Source organism: Dendrobates tinctorius, unplaced genomic scaffold (genome assembly GCF_039654945.1).
Source record: "Dendrobates tinctorius isolate UK_male_01 unplaced genomic scaffold, ASM3965494v1 ptg000213l, whole genome shotgun sequence".
Classification (NCBI taxonomy): Eukaryota; Metazoa; Chordata; class Amphibia; order Anura; family Dendrobatidae; genus Dendrobates; species Dendrobates tinctorius.
Genome location: NW_027361880.1, coordinates 5,164,943 through 5,186,654, shown reverse-complemented (window position 1 = coordinate 5,186,654; position 21,712 = coordinate 5,164,943).

The window sequence follows — 21,712 nt, the reverse complement described above, 5'->3', positions numbered from 1 at the left end:
ATGCAGCACATTCAGTAAACCTTTTATTAAGCCAAGCTCCAGTGAGCTTTTCTCCCGCTTTCTACCCAATTCTGACCAGTGTCACTTTATGAGGTTATAACTCTGGAACGCTTCAGCGGATCCCACTGATTCTGAGAAATTTTTTGTCACATATTATAGTTCATGATAGTGGTAAATTTAGGTCATTATTTATTGTGCTTGTCAAAATATCAAAAATTTAGCAATTTTCAAACTTCTAATTTTTATGCCCTTAAACCGGAGAGGTATACTACCCAAAGTGGTTAATATATAGCATTTCTCACATGTCTGCTTTACATCTGCATCATTTTTGAAACATAATTTTATTCGTTAGGCAGTTAGAAGTTAAAGTTTCGGTAATTTCTCATTTTTCAAACAAAATTTACAAAGCCAAGATTTTTTGGGTCCACATCAAGTGAGTTTGTGGGACCTATATGACAGAAAATACTCCAAAGTGACCCAATTATAAAACCTGCACACCTCAACATGCTCAAAACCACATTCAAGAAGTTTATTATCCCTTCAGGTGCTTCACAGGAATTTTTCCAATGTGGAAGGAAAAAAATGAAAATATAAAATTTTCCCACAAAAATGTTACATTAGCCACAAATTTTTAATTTTCACAAGGGTAACCTAAGAAAATCACATCAGAGGAGAGAGAAATTAAATGGAAAATCTGACTTTTTTTTTGCAGTCGCCGTTATACTGTTAATAACGGCGATCGTAACACCGGGGTCGGTAAAAACCAACCCGAATCATGTTCTCTGGGGTCTCGGCCACCCCCGGCAACCGAGACCCCGTCAAAATTCCGCACTGGGGGCACTATAAGCTCTGTTAAAAAGTGATGCTGTGGTTTAAGTACCCTTAACTGCCGTCATTAAAAGGCATATCGGTGGTCGTTAACGGGTTAAATGTAACTCTCATCATTCTCCCCTGCTCGCGGCGATTGCTGGCAGAGCAGGGGAGAATGATGAGAGCCATGTTCAGCACCTGGCGCTTTACTGCAGCGCTTCTTCCCTGGCGCCCGTCAGTGTGGTACTGGTGCGGCACACACATGCCACACATATACCGCAAGTATTACACACATGGACACTGACATCTCCGGTACCGGAAATATCAGGACGTGTGAAAGAGGCGTTATAGCCGGTTTTTATGTTTGGCAGCTGTCACAAGCTAAAAGACACTTTTTAATGCAAAAAATAGTTTTTGCATCACCACATTTTGAGAGCTGTAATTTTTCCATATTTTGGCCCACAGAGTTTTGTGAGGTCTTGTTTTTTGCCGGACGAGATGACGTTTGTATTGGTATAATTTTCGGGCACATGACATTTTTTAATCGCTTTCTATTCCGATTTTTCTGAGACAGAATGAGCAAAGACCAGAAATTCATGAATTTATTTGGGGGGGGGGCGTTAACATCAATCCGCGTGTGGTAAAATTGATAAGGCATTTTTATTCTTTGGGTCAGTACAATTATAGTGATACCTCATTTATATAATTTTTTTTGTTTTGGCGCTTTTATACAATAAATATTATTTTACATAAAAAAATAATTATTTTTGCATCGCTTTATTCTGAGAGCTATGACGTTTTTATTTTTTCTCTGATGATGCTGTGTGGGGGCTTATTTTTTGCAGGACAAGATTATGTTTTCAGCTGTACCACGTTTATTTATATCCGTCGTTTTGATAGCGTGTTATTCCACTTTTTGTTCTGCGGTATGATGATAAAGCATTGTTTTTTTGTCTTGTCTTTTTATGGTGCTCACTAAAGGGGTTAGCTAATGGGACAGTTTTATAGGTCGGGTTGTTACGGACGCGGTGTACTTTTATTGTTTAGTTTTTTTTCAAATATTTATTTATTGATAGAATAAATGTTGATTTTTTTATTATTATTTTTTTATTATTATTATTTCAAATATGTTTACAATTATTTAAAAAAATTTTTTTTTATTTAATTCTAACTTTTACACTTTGTCCCACTATGGGACACTCATTTTGTGCAGGCTGATCGCTTCTATAGCATGCAGATCTGCATGCTATAGAAGCTGTCAGCGCTGCATGTATTTTACAGTGACCTGAGAGACTTCCTAATCATCAGTGCGCATGACAGGAAGTCTCTCAGCTCTGGAGACCCGGATGTCATCATTACGACATCGGGTCTCGATGGCAGCGATCGGGACCCCACGTCACGCTGCGAGGTCTCTAATCCGAAGGCAGAGGGGCTGTGAGCCCCTGTGCCAGCTCCAGAACACTGCGATCATGTTTGATCTCAGTGTACTGGGGGCTAAAGTGCTGGGAATGGTCTGTAACCACTCCTGGCACTTAGTGCCTGGTGTCAGCTGTGAGAATCAGATGACACCCGGCCACGATCAGCTGCGAAATTGGAATGCGCGGGGTTAAAATTTTGCCTCACAACATAGCCTAGGACACTCTCGGGGTCCAGACATGTGACTGTGCCAAATTTTGTGGCAGTAGCTGCGACGGTGTGGATGCCAATCCCGTACATACACACATGCATACATACATACACACACTTGAGCTTTATATATTATATATATTAGATAGCAGGGTTTTTTTCATTTTGTCTTTTGTAGGTTTTGTATGCTTTATGGCCATGTGAACATGCATTTATATGCTGCATGTGTACCAACTCAAACCAAGCTCAATTTTTGTGTTTTTTCTTTGTATTTTTGCATTCTGTGCAACCTGAGGTGTGGCCTCCCTCTCCTGAGCTGGAAATTGTATTTAAAGGCTTCCCCTGACTGGTGTCCACTGGTTGGGACCCGGTCCTTGTCTGCCCTTATTCACACAGTCGTCAACTTTGACACATGATAAGGTTATTAATACTGGACAGTGTAGGACCGCCCCGACCATAGAGTCACCTTGTCGAAGGTGGGACGGCTTTTATGCTATGTTTGATCAAATACAGTATCACTAAGAACTCTGCATGATTTAAGTGCACCTTTGCTTTTTACTTATTTAATTATATTAGGGTTTTTTTCATTTTGTCTTTTGTAGGTTATGTGTTTATGAGGTGTACGGAGCGAAGCCGCATGTGTGTACAGAGCGAAGTCGCGTGTGTGTACGAGGTGTACGGAGTGAAGCCGCGTGTGTGTACGGAGCGAAGCCACGTGTGTCCAAGGTGTACGGAGCGGAGCTGCGTGTGTACGAGGTGTATGGAACGCAGCGCTGTGTGTACAGAGCTGAGCCGTGTGTTTACGGAGCGGAGCCGCATGTGTACGAGGTGTACGCAGCGGAGTTGCACGTGTAAGAGGTGTATGAAGCGGCGCCGCGCGCGTGCGAGGTGTACGGAGCGGAGCCACGCTTGTACGGAGCGGAGCCGCGTGTGTGTACGAGGTGTACGGAGCAGAGCCGCGTGTGTGCGAGGTGTACGGAATGCTGCCCTGTGTGTACAAAGTGTACAGAGCTGAGCCGTGTGTTTACGGAGCGGAGCCGCGGGTGTACGAGGTGTATGGAGCAAAGCCGCATGTGTACAAGGTTTACGGAGCAGAGCCAAGTGTGTACAAGGTATACAGAGTGTAGCCGCTTGTGTATAAGGTGTACGGAGCGGAGCCATGTGTGTACTGAGTGGAGCTGTGTGTGCGAGGTGTCCAGAGCGAAGCCCTGTGTACGAGGCATACAAAGCGGAACCGTGTATGTATGAGGTGTGCGGAGCCATTCTTGTACAAGGTGTATGATGGGGAGCATTCATACCTCCCAACCGTCCCAGATTTTGAGAGTCTGCCCCACTGCCCCACCGGGAGCTTACTTTTCCCGAGGACACAGGAGTATACGGCGGAGCTCCAAGGAGCACTTGAAAACTCGCATGTGACATTCCTTCAGAAGTGACGTGCTGGAAGCTGACCAGAGGAGATTGTGATGGAACCATGGAGGCACTTCAGGGAATGCTTCAGATCATCACCATGTCCTATGTCCTCCGACAGCGTGGACAGCAGGATCGCCTTGGACTCGGGGATGTCGGCCATGTGAGTGGATCATGATATGTCCTGCACCAGGAGGCTTAGGTGGGCACTACAATGTGAGCCGGGTTGGTATAGTATCTTTATAGAATCTTTCTTTCCCCTCTTTCCTTGTCATTCTTTCTTTCTCTCTCTGTTCTTTCTTTCTTTCACTTTCTGTTCTTTCTTTCCCCTCTTTCTTTCTCTCTCACTCTCTGTTCTTTATTTCCCCTTTCTTTTTTTCTCTTTTTGTTCCTTCTTTCACCTCTTTCTTTCTTTCTTTCTTTCTTTCTCTCTTTGTTCCTTCTTTCCCCTCTTTCTTTCTCTCTCCCTCTCTGTTCTTTCTTTCTTTCCCCTTTCTTTCTTTCTTTCTTTCTCTCTGTTCTTTCTTTCCCCTCTTTCTCACTGTTCTTTCTTTCTCGCTCCCTCTGTTCTTTCTTTCCCCTCTTTTTTTTTCTCTCTCTGTTCTTTTTTCTGTCCCCTCTTTCTTTCTCTATGTTCTTTCTTCCTTTCTCTCTCTGTTTCTCTCTTTCTTCTTTCTTTTTCTCTTTTTTCTTTTTTTCTCTCTCTCTTTTCTTTCTTTTCCTCAGTACCAGTCAGTGTGCCCAGAGTACCAGTCACTGTGCTCTCAGTACCAGTCACTGTGATCAGCAGTGCTAAATGGGTGTGGTTGGGGCGTGGACATGAGTTTGACTAGTTGTGAAATGGGTGTGGTCGGGACTCGGGAGGCCGGTAACCAATCATAGTGGAAGTCATCTGTTTTCATCAACTTTGTTATATGTGGGCAGTGGGCACCTCTAGTAAGGTGGGCACGAGATGGCGGGTCTTGTCACCTCTGCCTCACACATAAGTTACTATGAGGTGTACTTTATTCCTGCCACATTTCTTTCTTGGCCTACTATATTTTGACCAGTTGAAAGTTATACAACCTGAGGATTGTGCATGTGTGCGCTGCCCGCTTATATATATATTTACTTACTCCGACCCCTATATAAACCCTGCCCCTCCGACCGCCGTCCACTTTCCCATGCTCCTGTTCCAATCCTGGGGTATTTTTTGTTCCCCCCTTGGACCTCCACATGCTGAACATCTGGGACATGACTAACATTGCGCAATGTGCGCTTGTTCGTCGCCAGATGCAGCGTCATGTCCAGTGTGTGAGGAGATGGTGACTTGTCTGTGGCGTTAACCCCTCTGCTGACATGTTGGGCACAGCCTGTGACGAGGAGCATCTCTTCCTGTGTATCCAGCCACAGGCTGCACATCGGAGGCTGCTTCTTCTATCTGGGGAAGTTCATGAAGCAGAAGTCTCTGTGTGACTCATGTGAAGTAACTTGTCTGACAAGGTCAGCAGGTGATTGCAGACTATTAGCTGGTTTCCTTGTTAGGTACACGTGAGTCAGGACTAGATGTTGGGTGGAAGCCTTCCAGTATTTGTAAGGCCTCGTGCACACACTGAGTATTTGGTGAGTTTTTACCTTAGTATTTATAAGGCCTCATGCACACGCTGAGTATTTGGTGAGTTTTTACTTCAGTATTTGTAAGGCCTCATGGACACGCTGAGCATTTGGTGTTTTTTACCTCAGTATTTGTGAGACCTCGTGCACACGTTGCGTACTTGCAGAGTTTTATTTACCTCAGTATTTAACCCCTTCCCGCCCCTTGACGCACCGTATGCGTCATGAAAACTAGTGACTTCCCGACCCCGTCACATGACCGGGGGGCCCACAGAGTCTGAACAGCCCGGGGCCCTGGCTACCCTTAATCCACCCCTGATCAGGTCTATATCAGACCTGGCCCCGCCAGGTAGGGAGAGTAGCTTCTGAGCTATGGAGACATTTGGTTGCTTCATAATTAGTGTGGGTATACCACATATAATACACATATACATCTCAACTAACAGTCCTTCTGAGGACTAATAGCTACATAGATATCAGTACTAGGCAGGTAGGCAGTGTATGTGGAGACTGCAGTGCATATAGCAATAGGGTCCATTCCAGTTCTGTCTGCTGCTGCTGCCCTATCACATTTATTTATAGACATAACCCCAGGTATCCGGGGCCAGGAATAATTTTTGTTTTGGATCTTAATCCTGATTATTTGCTTTAAAAGCAATCCAGAGAACACTGTTTTTCTGCTCCATTTGCTTGTTGGCACTGCAGAATACAGCCAGAACTTTCCATATTACATCGGTAAAAAAACAGCTATTTTAAACTGGGGTTTGTCCGCCACACGGATTGCATATCAGTGCGGTCGAAATTGTGCCCATTCAGGCCTCAATTTAAATTTTGTTGCAGTGTCTTAGACAAGTTATTGACACCAATTTGCTGAAAAAAAAAATAGTTACCTACAGTCCAGATATTTTAAACTGGGGTTTGTCCGACACACGGATCGGATATCATTGCGGTCACAATTGTGCCATTTCAGGCCTCAATTTAAATTTGTTGCAGTGTCTTAGGCAAGTTATTGACACCAGTTTGCTGAAAACAAAAAATAGTTACCTACAGTCCACATATTTTAAACTGGGGTTTGTCCGCCACACGGATCACATATCTGTGCGGTCAAAATTGTGCCATTTCAGGCCTCAATTTAATTTTTGTTGCAGTGTCTTAGGCATGTTATTGAAACCAGTTTGCTGAAAAAAAATAGTTACCTACAGACCAGATATTTTTACCTGGGGTTTTCCCTCACGCGAATCACATATAAGATGGCTCCAAATTCAGCCATTTATAGTGAACGTTGAAAATATTGCACTCCATTTAAAATGGGCAAGGCGCTTGGCAAAGGACGAGGAAGAGGGCGTGATGGTGATGGTGCATGCAGAGGCTGTGGGCAAGCTAAAATTGTGCCACAACAAACACCCACATCTTCTCGCCCGACCTTCCTGTCCCAATTACTAGGGGACCGCAGAAGCACACCACTATTGTACCCAGAGCAGTGTCAAAAGGTTGTTGGTTGGATAGCGGATAATGCTTCCAGTCATTTTGCCGCCACCACCACCTTGTCTTCCATACGATCAAGTCTGTGTAGTCGTGAGTCTGGAGCGCATATTCCTCACCCTGATCCTCCTTCCTCCCACCATGCCGAGTGTCCTGAGACAACTGATTCCACACTTGGACACTCCGAAGAGTTGTTCACTTTTCCATTTATAGATTCGGGCCTCTCGCCCTGTTCACTTGATGCGGGGCAAGAGGAGATTGTATGTAGCGATGCTCAAATATTTGAGCAGCCACGGTTACACGAAAGTGACGGTGGGAAAGTGTCAGAAGAGGTGGACGATGATGAGACACAATTGCCAGAAAGTCCGGAGGAGTACCAGGGTGCGGAAGTGGAGGACGAGGTGGTGGTTGATATAGTAACTGACACAAGCTGACAGGAGGACATGCAGAGCGAGGACATCAGCACACGGGGAGGGAGGCATAGTACCCCATCAAGAAGGAAGAAACAGTGTGGTGGCCGCAGACACAAGGTGGGCAACTGCTCCCCGTAACACAAACACGACGGAAGTTGCCAGTCCAACTGTTAGGTCTTCCCCAGTCTGGATGTTTTTTAAAGACTCTGCCGATAGCCCCAAAAAGGCCATTTGCACCACCTGCCAGGCTAGCATCAGCAGTGGTAGCAAAACTATCAGCCTGACCACCACCAGCATCAGGCACATGGCAGCAAAGCACCTGACTTTGTGGGCCAAAGCCCAGGTTCCAGGAACAGGGTCTGCGGGTGACACCACTGCTTCTTCCGCTGTTGTGCATGCAAGCCAATCCCCTGTCCATGGTGCATGCGAAGATGCCTCCTGTCCTGCACCTGTCGTTGCAAACACACTCAACTAGCACCATCAGTAAGCACATCCACATCCTTGTCCCAGCGCAGCGTTCAGTTGTCCATACCCCAGTCCTTGGAATGCAAACGCAAACACGCAGCAAACGCCACACAAGCCACACTACTAAATTCACACATTTTGTGACTGCTTGCGCTCCAAATGTTGGCTTTTTAAGCTCGTGGAGACGGAAGCTTTCCGCAACCTGATGGCAGCAGCCGTCCCTCAGTACCCAGTTCCCAGCTGCCACTATTTCTCTCAGTGTGCATCCCCGCATTACACAAGCACGTGTCCCACAACATTAGCCGTGCCCTCAACAATGCAGTTACTGGGAAAGTCTACCTAACCACATATACACGGACAAGTGCTTGTGTGCAGGGACGGTACATCTCGCTGACGGCACACTGGGTTAACATAGTGGAAGCTGGAACCCAGTCGGACCTTGGGATGGAACACGTCCTCCCGACACTGAGGATTGCGAGCCCTACCTCAATCAGGGTTGCCCCCACAGTCTACAGCTCCTGCACCTCATCCTTCTCTTCCGCCTTCATCTCCCAAATAACCACATAAGTCACAAGCTGGAAGCACTGCAGCATTGCCTCAGCCAAGCAGCAACAGGCTGTGCTGAAGCTAATATGCTTAGGTGACAAACCACACAATGCTGAAGAGTTGTGAACAGCTGTGAAAGAGCAGGCTGATCTGTGGCTAACACCGCTGAACCTACAGCCAGGCATGGTCATGTCTGACAATGGCCGGAACCTGGTGGCGGCTCTGAGGCGAGGCGAGCTCACACGCGTACCACGCCTGGCCCATGGGCTTAACCTCGTGGTTCAGCGGTTTCTCAAAACCTACCCGGAGCTGCCAGATCTGCTTGTCAAAGTACGCTGATTGTGTGCCCATTTTAGAAAGTCAGCTACAGCTTCCGCCACCCTTGCCGTGCTTCAGCAGCGTTTGCAGCTTCTTGCTCAATGACTGTTGTGTGATGTCCCCACGCATTGGAACTCTACACTGCAGATGTTGGAAAGGATTTGTGAGCAGAAGAGTGCAGTTGTTGACTACCAGCATCAACAAGACTGTCGGTATTCAGTTCAGACTCCACACATAAGACCTCAGGAGTGGACATGGATGTCAAACGTGTACCATCCTCAAAAACTTTGAGGACTCCATCAAGATGGTGAGTGGCGATGACGCCATAAGTAGCATCACCATCCCGCATCTCTGTTTTCTGAAACTCTCTCTGCTCACAATTAAAGAGGATGCATTGCAGGCAGAGCACGATGAGATGGAGCAAGGAACCATACAGGGTGATTACACACAGCCCAGCCTCATCTCATCCCAATGTGGATTGGGTGACAATGAGGAAGAGGAGGAGGAAGAACAGAAGCTACTTTCATGTGCTATAGACGGTACTACAAGCACAACTGTCACACCGTCTGGTCAGTGTGGATGGCCTGAGGACAGGGAGGAGGAGAGCATGGTCATTCGTCCTCTTGGTGAGGACACAGAAGTCTTGCCTGTTAGTAGTCTGGCAAGCATGGCTGAGTTTATGTTACGCTGCTTTTCCCGTGACCCTTGCATTCTCAAAATTTTGGGTGAAAGTCATTACTGGCTGGTGACACTTCTAGACCCACGCTACAAGGAGAACTTTCTATCTATTATTCCAGAGGTAGACAGGTCTACTAAAATGGGGCAGTACCAGAGGGCCCTTGTTGCGGAATTATTTTAAAAAATCCCATCTGAAAACGCTGGTGGCAGAGGTCACAGTTCGTTGGACAACCAAGGAGTACAGGCAAGAGAGACACAACTCCAATCCAACAGAGGCAGGGGAACACTGGCAAAGTTCTGTGAGAGTTTTCTCAGACCCTCCCATCGCACAGGCCCTGAGTCGCAGGGTACTCTCACAACGAGTGCAAAGTTTTGGAAGATGCTGAGGGAGTACCTTGCTGACCATACCAACGTCCTCAGTGATTTCTCTGTGCCTCATAATTACTGGCTATCCAAGCTGGACACGTGGCATGAACTGGCTCTCTACGTCTTGGAGGTCCTGGCCTGCCCTGCCGCTAGCGTTTTGTCAGAGCGGATTTTTAGTGCCGCTGGTGGTCAGGCTGACTCTTATAAAAATGAACAAGGGCTGGATTGAGCTAGACTTGTCAATACCACCGGATGATAGCAGCGTAACATAAACTCAAATCCAGTTTCTTTTTTAGGGAGGTCTATTCCAATGCACCTTCAAACCCACACATGGGTATACGCTTCCTGATTTTGGCTATTTGCAGTTATCCTCCTCCTTCACCTCATCCTACACCACCAGATCACCAGGGTGACTGTGGTCCGTGATGCAACACCCACATCATTTTTTTAAAGGGTGTTTATGATGCCCGTATCAAAAATTGGTTATACAGTATGTTCAAGTATACCTCCAGAGGTAAATGTTTGTCAGCCCATACACTTAGTGCATGGGCATTACAAGTATAGGAGACCCGCTCCTTTCTAATGGGAACATTTTTTATGAGGCCCTCCTCCACATCTCGTCAAAGGGGTATTGGGATGCGCACAAATTTTAGGCAGCCCTTGTATCCAATGTATAGGCAAACAATATGGAAGACTCACTTTCTAATAATGTGAAAATTGGTTTATGAGGCCCTCCTCCACTTCTCTTCCAAGGGATATTGGGGTGCGTCCAAATTTGGGGCAGCTCTTACATTCACTGCATAGGCAAACCGTATTAGCGCCCCACCCCCTTTTGGGCCTCCGCCCTCTGTTGGGAACCCCAGTATGGAGTGGGCTGCTTTCCCGCGGAACCTTCCATCCCCTGGTATCTCTCAACCAGTCCGACAAGTTCATCGACATTCCAGGGATCACCCTGGTTAACCAAAGTCTATACAGACCTCAGCAGGGAGTGCACAAACCGGTCCATCACCATCAGTTCTACCATTTGGCAGGTGTAGGGGACTCTGGCTGCAGTCATTTCTGGACCAGGTGCAACAGGTCAAACATTTGGGAGTGCAGTGGTTTGTCATGGTGATACGCCCAACGGTGAACCCGCTTTGCCCTGAGAGTCATTATTACCCCCAAGCATGCAAGAATCTCCATTTTTAGCATGCTATACTCTAGCGTCCTGCAAAGCTAAATCATAGTATTCTTTCTGGGGTTCCCTCGGTAAGTATGGCCCAGTTCCTCTGCCCATTGCCCTGGCAGGAGTTTATCCCTCTCGGCGACCCTTTCAAATACCATTAGGAAAGCCTCATCATTGCAATTCTCTATTGTAGATTCTCCAGCCTCAACAATGCAGTTCTCCACTGCACGTTGTTCAGCTTCAACACTGCAATTCTCCACTGCAGGTTCTTCAGGATCAACACTGCAATTCTCCAATGCAGGTTTTTCAGCCTCAACACTGCAATTCTCCACTGCTTGGTTTTCAGCTTCAACACTGTAATTCTCCACTGCAGGTTCTTCAGCCTCAACACTGCAATTCTTCAATGCAGGTTCTTCAAGCTCAACATTGCAATTCTCCATTGCAGGTTCTTCAGCCTCAACACTGCAATTCTCCACTGCAGGCTCTTCAGGCTCAACACTGCAATTCTCCAATGCAGGTTCTTCAGGCTCAACACTGCAATTCGTCAATGTAGGTTCTTCATCCTCAACATTGCAATTCTCCACTGCCGGATCTTCAGCCTCGACACTGCAATTCACTGCATTCAATGCACAGGCAAACAGTATGGGAGTACCAACTTCCTAATAATGGGAACATTGCTTTCAAAGGGTTATTGGGGTGCATCCAAATTTGGGACAAGTGTTGCTTTCACTGCATAGGGAAACAGTATGGTGTAATATCCACCCGTTATGAAGAATTCAAGGTATTAAACTTTAGATATGTTTTATTCTTCGTCCTCCAGCACACAGCATAACAGTTGCATTCCCATGCTACACAGAAGTGAAACTGAAACTTCCCTTCTCATCCCTCTTGTCTCCACCCCCCAAGTCCCATAAGTCTGGCTTGCTTAAAGAGACAGATCTAATTATTATACATTACATATGGGAGGACCGACTTCCTAATATTGGGAACATTGCTTTCAGGTGGCCCTCCTGTTCATCTCTTCAAAGGGTTATTGGGGTGCGTCCAAATTTGGGGCAGGTGTTGCAATCACTGCATAGGCAAACAGTATGGGAGGACCGACTTCCTAATATTGGGAACATTGCTTTCAGGTGGCCCTCCGTTACATCTCTTCAAAGGGTTATTGGGGTGCGTCCAAATTTGGGGCAGGTGTTGCAATCACTGCATAGGGAAACAGTATGGGAGGACCGACTTCCTAATAATGGGAACATTGCTTTCAGGTGGCCGTCCTGTACATCTCTTCAAAGGGTTATTGGGGTGCGTCCAAATTTGGGGCAGGTGTTGCAATCACTGCATAGGCAAACAGTATGGGACCACCAACTTCCTAATATTGGGAACATTGCTTTCAGGTGGCCCTCCTGTACATCTCTTCAAAGGGTTATTGGGGTGCGTACAAATTTGGCGCAGGTGTTGCAATCACTGCATAGGCAAACAGTATGGGACCACCACCTTCCTAATATTGGGAACATTGCTTTCAGGTGGCCCTCCTGTACATCTCTTCAAAGGGTTATTGGGGTGCGTCCAAATTTGGGGCAGGTGTTGCAATCACTGCATAGGCAAACAGTATGGGACCACCAACTTCCTAATATTGGGAACATTGCTTTCAGGTGGCCCTCCTGTACGGCTCTTCAAAGGTGTATTGGGGTGCATCTACATTTGGTGCAGGGCAGGCCTTGCATTCAATGCATAGGCAAACAGTATGGGAGTACCAGCTTCCTAATAATGGGAACATTGCTTTCAGATGGCCCTCCTGTATGTCTCTTCAAAGGGTTATTGGGGTGCGTCCAAATTTGGGGCAGACCTTGCATTCACTGCATAGGCAAACTGAATGGGAGTACCAACTTTCTAATAATGGGAACATTGCTTTCAAGTGGCCCTCCTGTACAGCTCTTCAAAGGGGTATTGGGGTGCGTCTAAATTTGGTGCAGGGAAGGCCTTGCATTCAATGCATAGGCAAACAGTATGGGACCACCAACTTCCTAATATTGGGAACATTGCTTTCAGGTGGCCCTCCTGTACGGCTCTTCAAAGGTGTATTGGGGTGCGTCTACATTTGGTGCAGGGCAGGCCTTGCATTCAATGCATAGGCAAACAGTATGGGAGTACCAGCTTCCTAATAATGGGAACATTGCTTTCAGATGGCCCTCCTGTATGTCTCTTCAAAGGGTTATTGGGGTGCGTCCAAATTTGGGGCAGACCTTGCATTCACTGCATAGGCAAACTGAATGGGAGTACCAACTTTCTAATAATGGGAACATTGCTTTCAAGTGGCCCTCCTGTACAGCTCTTCAAAGGGGTATTAGGGTGCGTCTAAATTTGGTGCAGGGAAGGCCTTGCATTCAATGCATAGGCAAACAGTATGGGACCACCAACTTCCTAATATTGGGAACATTGCTTTCAGGTGGCCCTCCTGTACGGCTCTTCAAAGGTGTATTGGGGTGCGTCTACATTTGGTGCAGGGCAGGCCTTGCATTCAATGCATAGGCAAACAGTATGGGAGTACCAGCTTCCTAATAATGGGAACATTGCTTTCAGATGGCCCTCCTGTATGTCTCTTCAAAGGGTTACTGGGGTGCGTCCAAATTTGGGGCAGGCCTTGCATTCACTTCATAGGCAAACAGTATGGGAGTACCAACTTTCTAATAATGGGAACATTGCTTTCAAGTGGCCCTCCTGTACAGCTCTTCAAAGGGGTATTGGGGTGCATCTAAATTTGGTGCAGGGCAGGTCTTGCATTCAATGCATAGGCAAACAGTATGGGAGTACCAACTTCCTAATACTGGGAACATTGCATCCAGGTGGCCCTACTGTATGGCTCTTCAAAGGGGTATTGGGGTGTGTCTAAATTTGGTGCAGGGCAGGCATAGCATTCCAGTGCATAGGCAAACAGTATGGGAAGACCACTTCATAATAATGGGAACATTGTTTTCAGGAGGCACTCCTGCACGTCTCTTCAAAGGGGTATTGGGGTGCGTCCTAATTTTTGGCAGCCCTGTCACCCAATGCATAGGTAATAATAGTATAGGAGACCCACTGTTTAATAATGGGAACAACAAAGCATATCCGGCTGATGGATCTGTAAGAATAGTAAAGGCCGCCTGATGGCCCTATAAAAATAGGCTTTGTGACTTTCTGAGTCCCTCCTTCATAAATGAAACAGGATGTGTCTGATGTTGTGTCACATGCCACATGGCCAGCTAAGGTTGTAAAATGTTAAAAAGACATTTCCCAGTGAATGCATTTGTCTTGGATGAAAGCAATGCTACAGTTCAAAAACGCATCAAAAACGCTACGTGTGAACATAGCCCAAGGTGTGGAGGAGCATTTTTGTTTATTTATTTTGACTTACATACAAGTTATTAACCTGGAAAGGATGTTCCTTAACATATTTCCCAGGAAAATCCATTTTGGTTTCGTTTTTGTATTTTATATTGTGAGTTTGTAAAAGTGACGTAAGACTCTGACAACATTGTTCACAGCAGTGACCTGGGAGTCAGAAATGCTACCAGGGGTCTTCACCATGATGTTCCCATGTCATTTGAGCACTGCTCCCGTCGATTTCCGCAATTTCTAGACCCTCTACAGACCGCCGGGAGGCTGCCAAAAAAATGCTCAAGTTTCCCATAGACTTACATTTGGCTCAGTGCTCGGGTTGAGCACCCGAGCATTCCAATATGCTCGACCCAAGCAACGAACACCCGAGCATTTTAGTGCTCACCCATCACTAGTGAAGTGAGTTCATTGGTTGTGAACTCGCAGGACCTATCTGGGGGCAGGCCAGGTTAGCCTCCCAGTCTGCCACTCTTCATGGTATTCAACAGGATGCTACAATCTGTAGAAAAATATTATACCCGGCTCTTGTAAAAATGGCAGGACTTAAGATACGACAATACGTCCAAAGTCCACACCCGTTTACTGTCCTGTGTTTTTGTTTATGGTTTAAAACCCACTAATAGTTTCCCGCTTGGAGTACCAGACCATGTCCCTGGCCGTGATAATCCAAGTAGCCAGGGTTGTGGAAGCAACTAATGCCCTGAATAGCGAGGCAAAAACCTGGTCTCAAGCCCCTATTATGTATGACCAGACCCAGCAAGGGGACCAGATCAGGCGAGAATGAAGAAGTTTCACATATTATGATTGTGGAAAGCATAGACACATAAGGAGAAATAGCAGTCTCCCTCTTAGACTCAGAAGAGAGCATGATAACCACCTTTCTTCCCCTTCTCCAGTGGCGAAGTCCGGGTCCCACAAAGCCATTAATGCTGTGCAGCTCCTCCTGGATAAGTCTGCTGAAATTGTTCTGACTTTCTCCCGCACTGTTTGTCCCTCATGATGTTACTGCTTTTCTTTCTCAAGTACAACCAAAACATCTCAGTATTGCTTGCCATCTTAGGGTTCAATGTGCCCTCCTCATGCCTGATAACATCACCATTACACTACTCTGAACCCAGCCACCTTGTTGCCGCTGGAGGAGGAGGGGGGGGGGCAGAGGAACATGACTGTATTCAACTAATGTCCCACAAAACGGGGCAGAAGGTTTCAGTCATGTTACCGATGTCCCACTAGATAACCCAGACCATGAATTCTTTGTGGATGGATTGCGGTTAGGCGTGGATGGCTGGATCTACACTGGATATGCTGTTGTTTCCCTCCATGAAACCATAAAAGCAGAACCGTTGCACAAACATATGTCCAGCTGCAAATCAGAACTCTGTGCTCTAAAAGAAGCCTTTAGACATGCTATAGACCAAACTTCTCCCATTTATACAGACATCCGCTATGCTCTCACAACTATGGACCTATATGGAGAGTTTGATCTTTCCTCACAGTGGCAGGCAAACCTATGAAGAATTATAAATCCGTCCAACGCCTGATGGAGAAAGTTGCCATAGTGAAAGTCAAAGGATACAGCTAAAGGCAATCACCTGGCCAACCAGGCTGCAAAATCGGCAGTTTATCAACCAAGAGACAACCCTGCTGAGGTGGCAGCTGCACATGTGGCCAATGCCATGGACACACCTGTTACCTGAGAAAAAGGAGGGGAATGAATGAACCACCACGAAAGTGTATAATCCTTTAAAATTCAATTATATTGAGTAAATCACATAAAATATAGGTATAAATAAATGGAAGGCTGCTGGACACCAAAATTTCAGGGACAAAGGTTAGCAATAGAGTGCAAGATGCATACATAGATTCAACCAACATGTATGTAAATAATAAAATAAAGTACAAAGGCCACTTATGTATTAGCAGCAAAATAGAAAGTGCAATGTGCAAACAACATAATTCAAAGTGGCAGTGCATTAATGAATATTAGCGACGGCAAACCAAATGCCTAACCACAATGTAATCACAGAGCAAAGAAAGATAACTAACTAACTGAGGTGAATGAGGTAATCGATGTAGCCGTAGCAGTACATAAGCCACATATGCATTAGCAGCAAATGAAAAGTGCAATGTGCAGACAAAATAGACCAAAGTGGCAGTGCAGTCATAAGAATCAGCGGTGGCAAATCAGAAGCCTAACCGCAATGTAAGCACAGAGCAGAAAAAGATAACTTACTGAGGTGAATGATGTAACCAATGTGTCCCTGCCGCCCCAACACACGTTTCGTTTGGATTTCTTCAAGAGAAGTGTGCTAAACAACAGGTTAGTGTTGAAGAAATCACCTGAAGTACTGTGGCATGTGGGGGGCCAAAGTTTGTCCTCCCCGTCCCATCCATGGCAATATCCATCAATCGAAGACTGTCATGACAGACTTTGTCTACCGCCTTTGGAATGCTCCTGGATTTAGTGTCACCGCAGCCAAAATTGTTCAAGCCTGTGTTACCCGTGTGCTGAATAACGTGGGTCACACCACCAAAACGCCTATGAGACACACACCAAGGACCCTGTACACGTTAAAACGTCTTCATATAGACTATATTCAGCTTTCCAACATGCAAACCTATGAATATGTGCTTGTGTGCGTCAACCTCTTTTCAGGATGGCCATAAACGTATCCCTGTGTGTAAAGCCACTGCCAAGGGTACAGTGAAGAAACTAATTGCAAAAATCGACTATAGATACTCGGTGCCTGAGACCATAGAGAGTGACACAGGCACCCACTTTGCCACAGTAGCAATGCAGGAAATAAGTGAGTGTGAGTGGAACAAGCCTTTCATACTAATACCATTCACAAAGTAGCCATAGAGAGATTGAATGGGACCTTGAAGCTGCAAATCTAAAAAGCCATGGCTGAAACGGACAGACCATGGACAGAATGCTTTCTCTTGCACTCTTCTCAATCAGATATACTCCCAACAAAAAGACAGATCTCAGCCTATATCAGGTCTTATTTGTGTCAGACCCTAGGCTAGAGTTGTATTTTCCACAGCAGCTGCCGAAGCAACATGATAGGCTATCTTCTTATGTTATTGCACTTGGAAAATGCTTGTCTGACATACTCTCGACGTTACTCTTCTCTTCCAGATTCTGTTGAAGAGAGCCACCCCCTGCAGCTCAGAGACTGGGTGGTTTTCAAAAGACACGTCAGAAGAGCCCTTATGCCTCGATTTTATAGGCCATTCCAAGTTTTTCTGACAACTGAAACGGCCGTAAAGCTCGAGGGAAAGAACACCCTGGCAACAATAGCGCAACTATGCGCTCCAACCTCCTCACCTGGTCACCACACGGATAAGCCTAAGGTCCCCAACATTATCCCTTATTTCTGCCACTGTGCACTAGTACATGAAACAATCAAGACATATATAGCGTGGTTTGAAAAAGACCTTCATTGGTCGAACCGTCACAAACAACGCATACGCTATATTTTTTGTCACCTTGCACTATTTTGGTGGTATTATTTTTCTTTACAATTAAAGAATCTTATTGCAAAGAATAATATTGAGTGCGACTAATTTAACTCTTATCAAACTGCAATGAGACAGCTGTGCCCAAGAAAGCCACCAAATGATGTGGATATACACACTGTGCCTTATTTTCTTTGCTTTGATAAATGGGGGCTCATCAATGGTTATGTTTCGAGAGAGAAAGATTGGGGAGTTAGATGCCTCTTTGTGGTTTACCTCAGACACTGTTGTCGGTTATAAATTTGACCTGTGTAACATGGTCTCCTGCTCTAGGGTGAAGTGGTAGTGTGGTAACACATATAAACTCATCCAAAAGTGTATATATATGTCACCACCGCCTATACTGGCTATGGGTCCGATTGTGAGTCCTGGAGTATGGTTGGGTAGAACACTAGGGAAGACTGGGCTTATAACCCTTCCATAGCCTGCGAAAAGACAGACCGCAAGGGTAGAAATCCTCCTTATTAGAAAAACTCTGTTACAACCAGAAAATATGTCCAAATGTTGTACAGTAGGGCCTTGCCTTGTAAGTCTGGCAACTGTCCTCCACTATACTTGATGCTAGAAAACCCCTCTGTTGCAGATTTAGGACGATATGTGATGGGCGTAAAAATCCCAGGGGGCACTGACCTATTAGGACACTTTTATCTTAAGGATTTCAGAGACCGACCTATCTATATACCATATATACTTGTGTATAAGCCGACCCCCCTAATTTTGCCACAAAAAAATGGGAAAAATTATTGACTCGCATATAAGCTGAGAGGGGGTGGGGGGACTTTCAGCCCCAAAAAATGGGCTGAAAATCTCGGCTTATACACGAGTATATATGGTATATAAAAATGAGTGTATGTATGTATGTGTGTGTGTGTGTGTCAAGCCATGTCCACTCCACATAACCCCACCCACTCCACATAGCCACACTCACTCCACACGCAAAGCCCTGTATAATAAATGTATAATATATACATACAATATATACTGCTCAAAAAAATAAAGGGAACACTAAACAATACAGCCTCTGGCAAAAATTAAGAGACCACTTTCAAATGTTTAGTTTGTCTGATTTTTCTCTTTATAGGTATAAGGTATAGGTATATAGGTATATTTTTGAGTAAAATGTAAATTGTTCTTTTGGTCTATAAACTTCTGACAACATGTCTCTGAATTTCCAAGCAATACATTTTGTATTTTTTTTCTGACAAAGAAAAATGGTCAAAATTTAAAAAACAAAACAGTGCTTTCAGACCTCAAATAATGCAAAGAGAAATGGTCAAAATTAAAAAAAACAACAACAGTGCTTTCAGACCTCAAATAATGCAAGGAAATCATAATAATTTAGAAACAACAATACTAATGTTTGAACTCAGGAACAGTTCTGAAATCAATATTTTGTGGAATAACCAAGATTTTTAAAAACAGCTTTCATGCGTCTTGGCATGCTTGTCACCATTCTTTGACACTGCTTTTGGCGCAAAAATTTAAGCAGTTCTTCTTTGTTTGATGCTTGTGACTATCCATTATCCTCTTGATTACATTCCAGAGGATTTCAATGGGGTTCAGGTCTGGAGAATGGGCTGCCCATGACAGGGTTTTGATGTGGTGGTCTCTTAATTTTTTCCAGAGCTGTATGTGTGGTGCCCCTGAGGCTTCAGTCGCCACAGAGGTACTGCACCTCCTCCTGAGGTGTGGTGCCCCACTATCCAGGTAAGGTGGAGACACCTGACCACACTCCAACACCTGCATCCCACACAACATAGTAGTGTAGCAAAGCACCCTTTGGTGGCTCCCTGCTTGGAACACGAAGCGTGCTGGGAGGCGGGTGGAGTTTAGTTTGCACTAAAAGAGCGGGAAGAGGATAGGATTTAGTCAGTTAGTCACAGGAGTCTGACGAGGTCAGTCTGTGAAAGGAGATCCCCTGAGTGGGATGGATGAAGGAAGTGCTGCAGCCGACCTCAGTGATCTGGGTCCGCTGGCACAAGAAAGGTACATTGATAGAAAGCCTGACTCTTCATAAGAAAGAAAGGATTGATACGGAACATGAGGAGAATAAGAGAACAAGGACCAGGGTTAGAGGAGAACCCTTCCCAAGTTCTAAGCGCAAGGCCGGGGTCTGGTCCCCGAGGTTGTATGGATACTAATGGTCCTGCAGCAGACAATGGAGGAATAGAAGTAGTGACCACTTTATTCCCACACCAGACTTGGGGGCACAACAGCAACGTGTGTGAGCCGGGACTAGGTAGAAGGAGTCCCCGAAGCAGGCTACAGCTGTCTGCTGTACAAGTAGAGTTCATAGGAACATCTGACAGGAGGAACTCCAGTGTAACTCAGTACTGTGAGTACTTCACTCAAAGGCGCTAAGAGGGAGTCGTTCAGAAAAGGCACATATGTTGGCAGAGTGTTGGAAAGGAGTACTTCATCTTGCCTGGAAGTTGGCTGAGCTCCTGACCCGGAGGACACGGCACGGATGCGGGCACCTGTACCACAACAGACTGTGAGAAAAGCTTTGGAACTACATGCCCTGGTGTCCTCCACTTATTCCTGCGCCAGCCTGCCCGACACCGCTACATCCCTCCTGTGCCCGGGCATAGTAACTAACTGTGGTTAGTTGTAGCAAATTATAATTATCCTCCATCCCATAGTCCCATGCCCATATACCCATCATACATATCCACGATCCCATAGGCCCGTGCCCATATACCCATCATACATATCCTACATCCCATAGTTGAGTGCTCATACCCATCACACATCCTCCATCCCATAGTCCCATGCCCATATACCCATCATACATCCTCCATCCCATAGTCCCATGCCCATATACCCATCACACATCCTCCATCCTGTAGTCCCATGTCCATATACCCATCATACATATTCGCCATCCCATAGTCGAGTGCCCATATACCCATCACACATCCTCCATCCTGTAGTCCCATGTCCATATAGCCATCATACATATCCTCCATCCCATAGTCCCGTGCCCATATACCCGTCATACATATCCTCTATCCCATAGTCCAGTGCTCATATACTCATCACACATCCTCCATCCCATAGTCCCGTGCCCATATACCCATTATGACATCATCACCACCATGGCAACCATTATGACATAACCGTCACCATTGCAACCTATGATGAATCAGCGTCGCCATGGCAACCATTGTGACATCATAATGAAGGGCGGGGCTTGATGCACGCACACTTTTTCCCCAATATGTAGATAGGGGCAAAATTGTTTGGTGAATTGGAACGTGCAGGGTTAAAATTTCACCTCACAACATAGCCTATGAAGCTCTCGGGGTCCAGACGTGTGACTGTGCCAAATTTTGTGGCTGTAGCTGCGACGGTGCGGATGCCAATCCCGGACATACACACACATATGGGTCGCCCTCGCACACCCAGGGCAGCGGGGTACTCGGTACCGGGCCGGTGTCAAGGCGGGAATGTGTCACAGCAGCGGTGACCCAGTCCATGGCCCTGGGCGCCCAATATCAATGGCGGTGATAATGGTGTTAAAGTTTATATGAATAGTTTGTGACGCCACCCGTGGTGTTTGGCAAGTAAGATGGTAAGCCAACGCTGCATACAGATTCGCTGGGACTGATGGTGTGGTGCAGCAGAGATGGTATAGCTCCCCACAGGTGGAGCTGTAGTCCCAGGGCAGTGTAGGGGCAATGGATGAGGAGAGGCGCAGAATGGTATGGAGGCTGGTACCCAGGTGTAGTGGTGCTGGAATAACTGGAGGACACCAGAGTGTGCGGTTCCAAAGCTTTACTCACTGTTTGCAGTTCACACAACTGCCTGCCTCCGTACTGTGTTCTCCAGGTTAGGGCTCCAGCCAACCTCCAGGCAGGATAGGATTCTCCCTTCCACACTCTGCCAACATGTACTTTATTGAATGACTCCTCCAATGCGCCTTTATGTGCGAAGCACTCCAGTACTT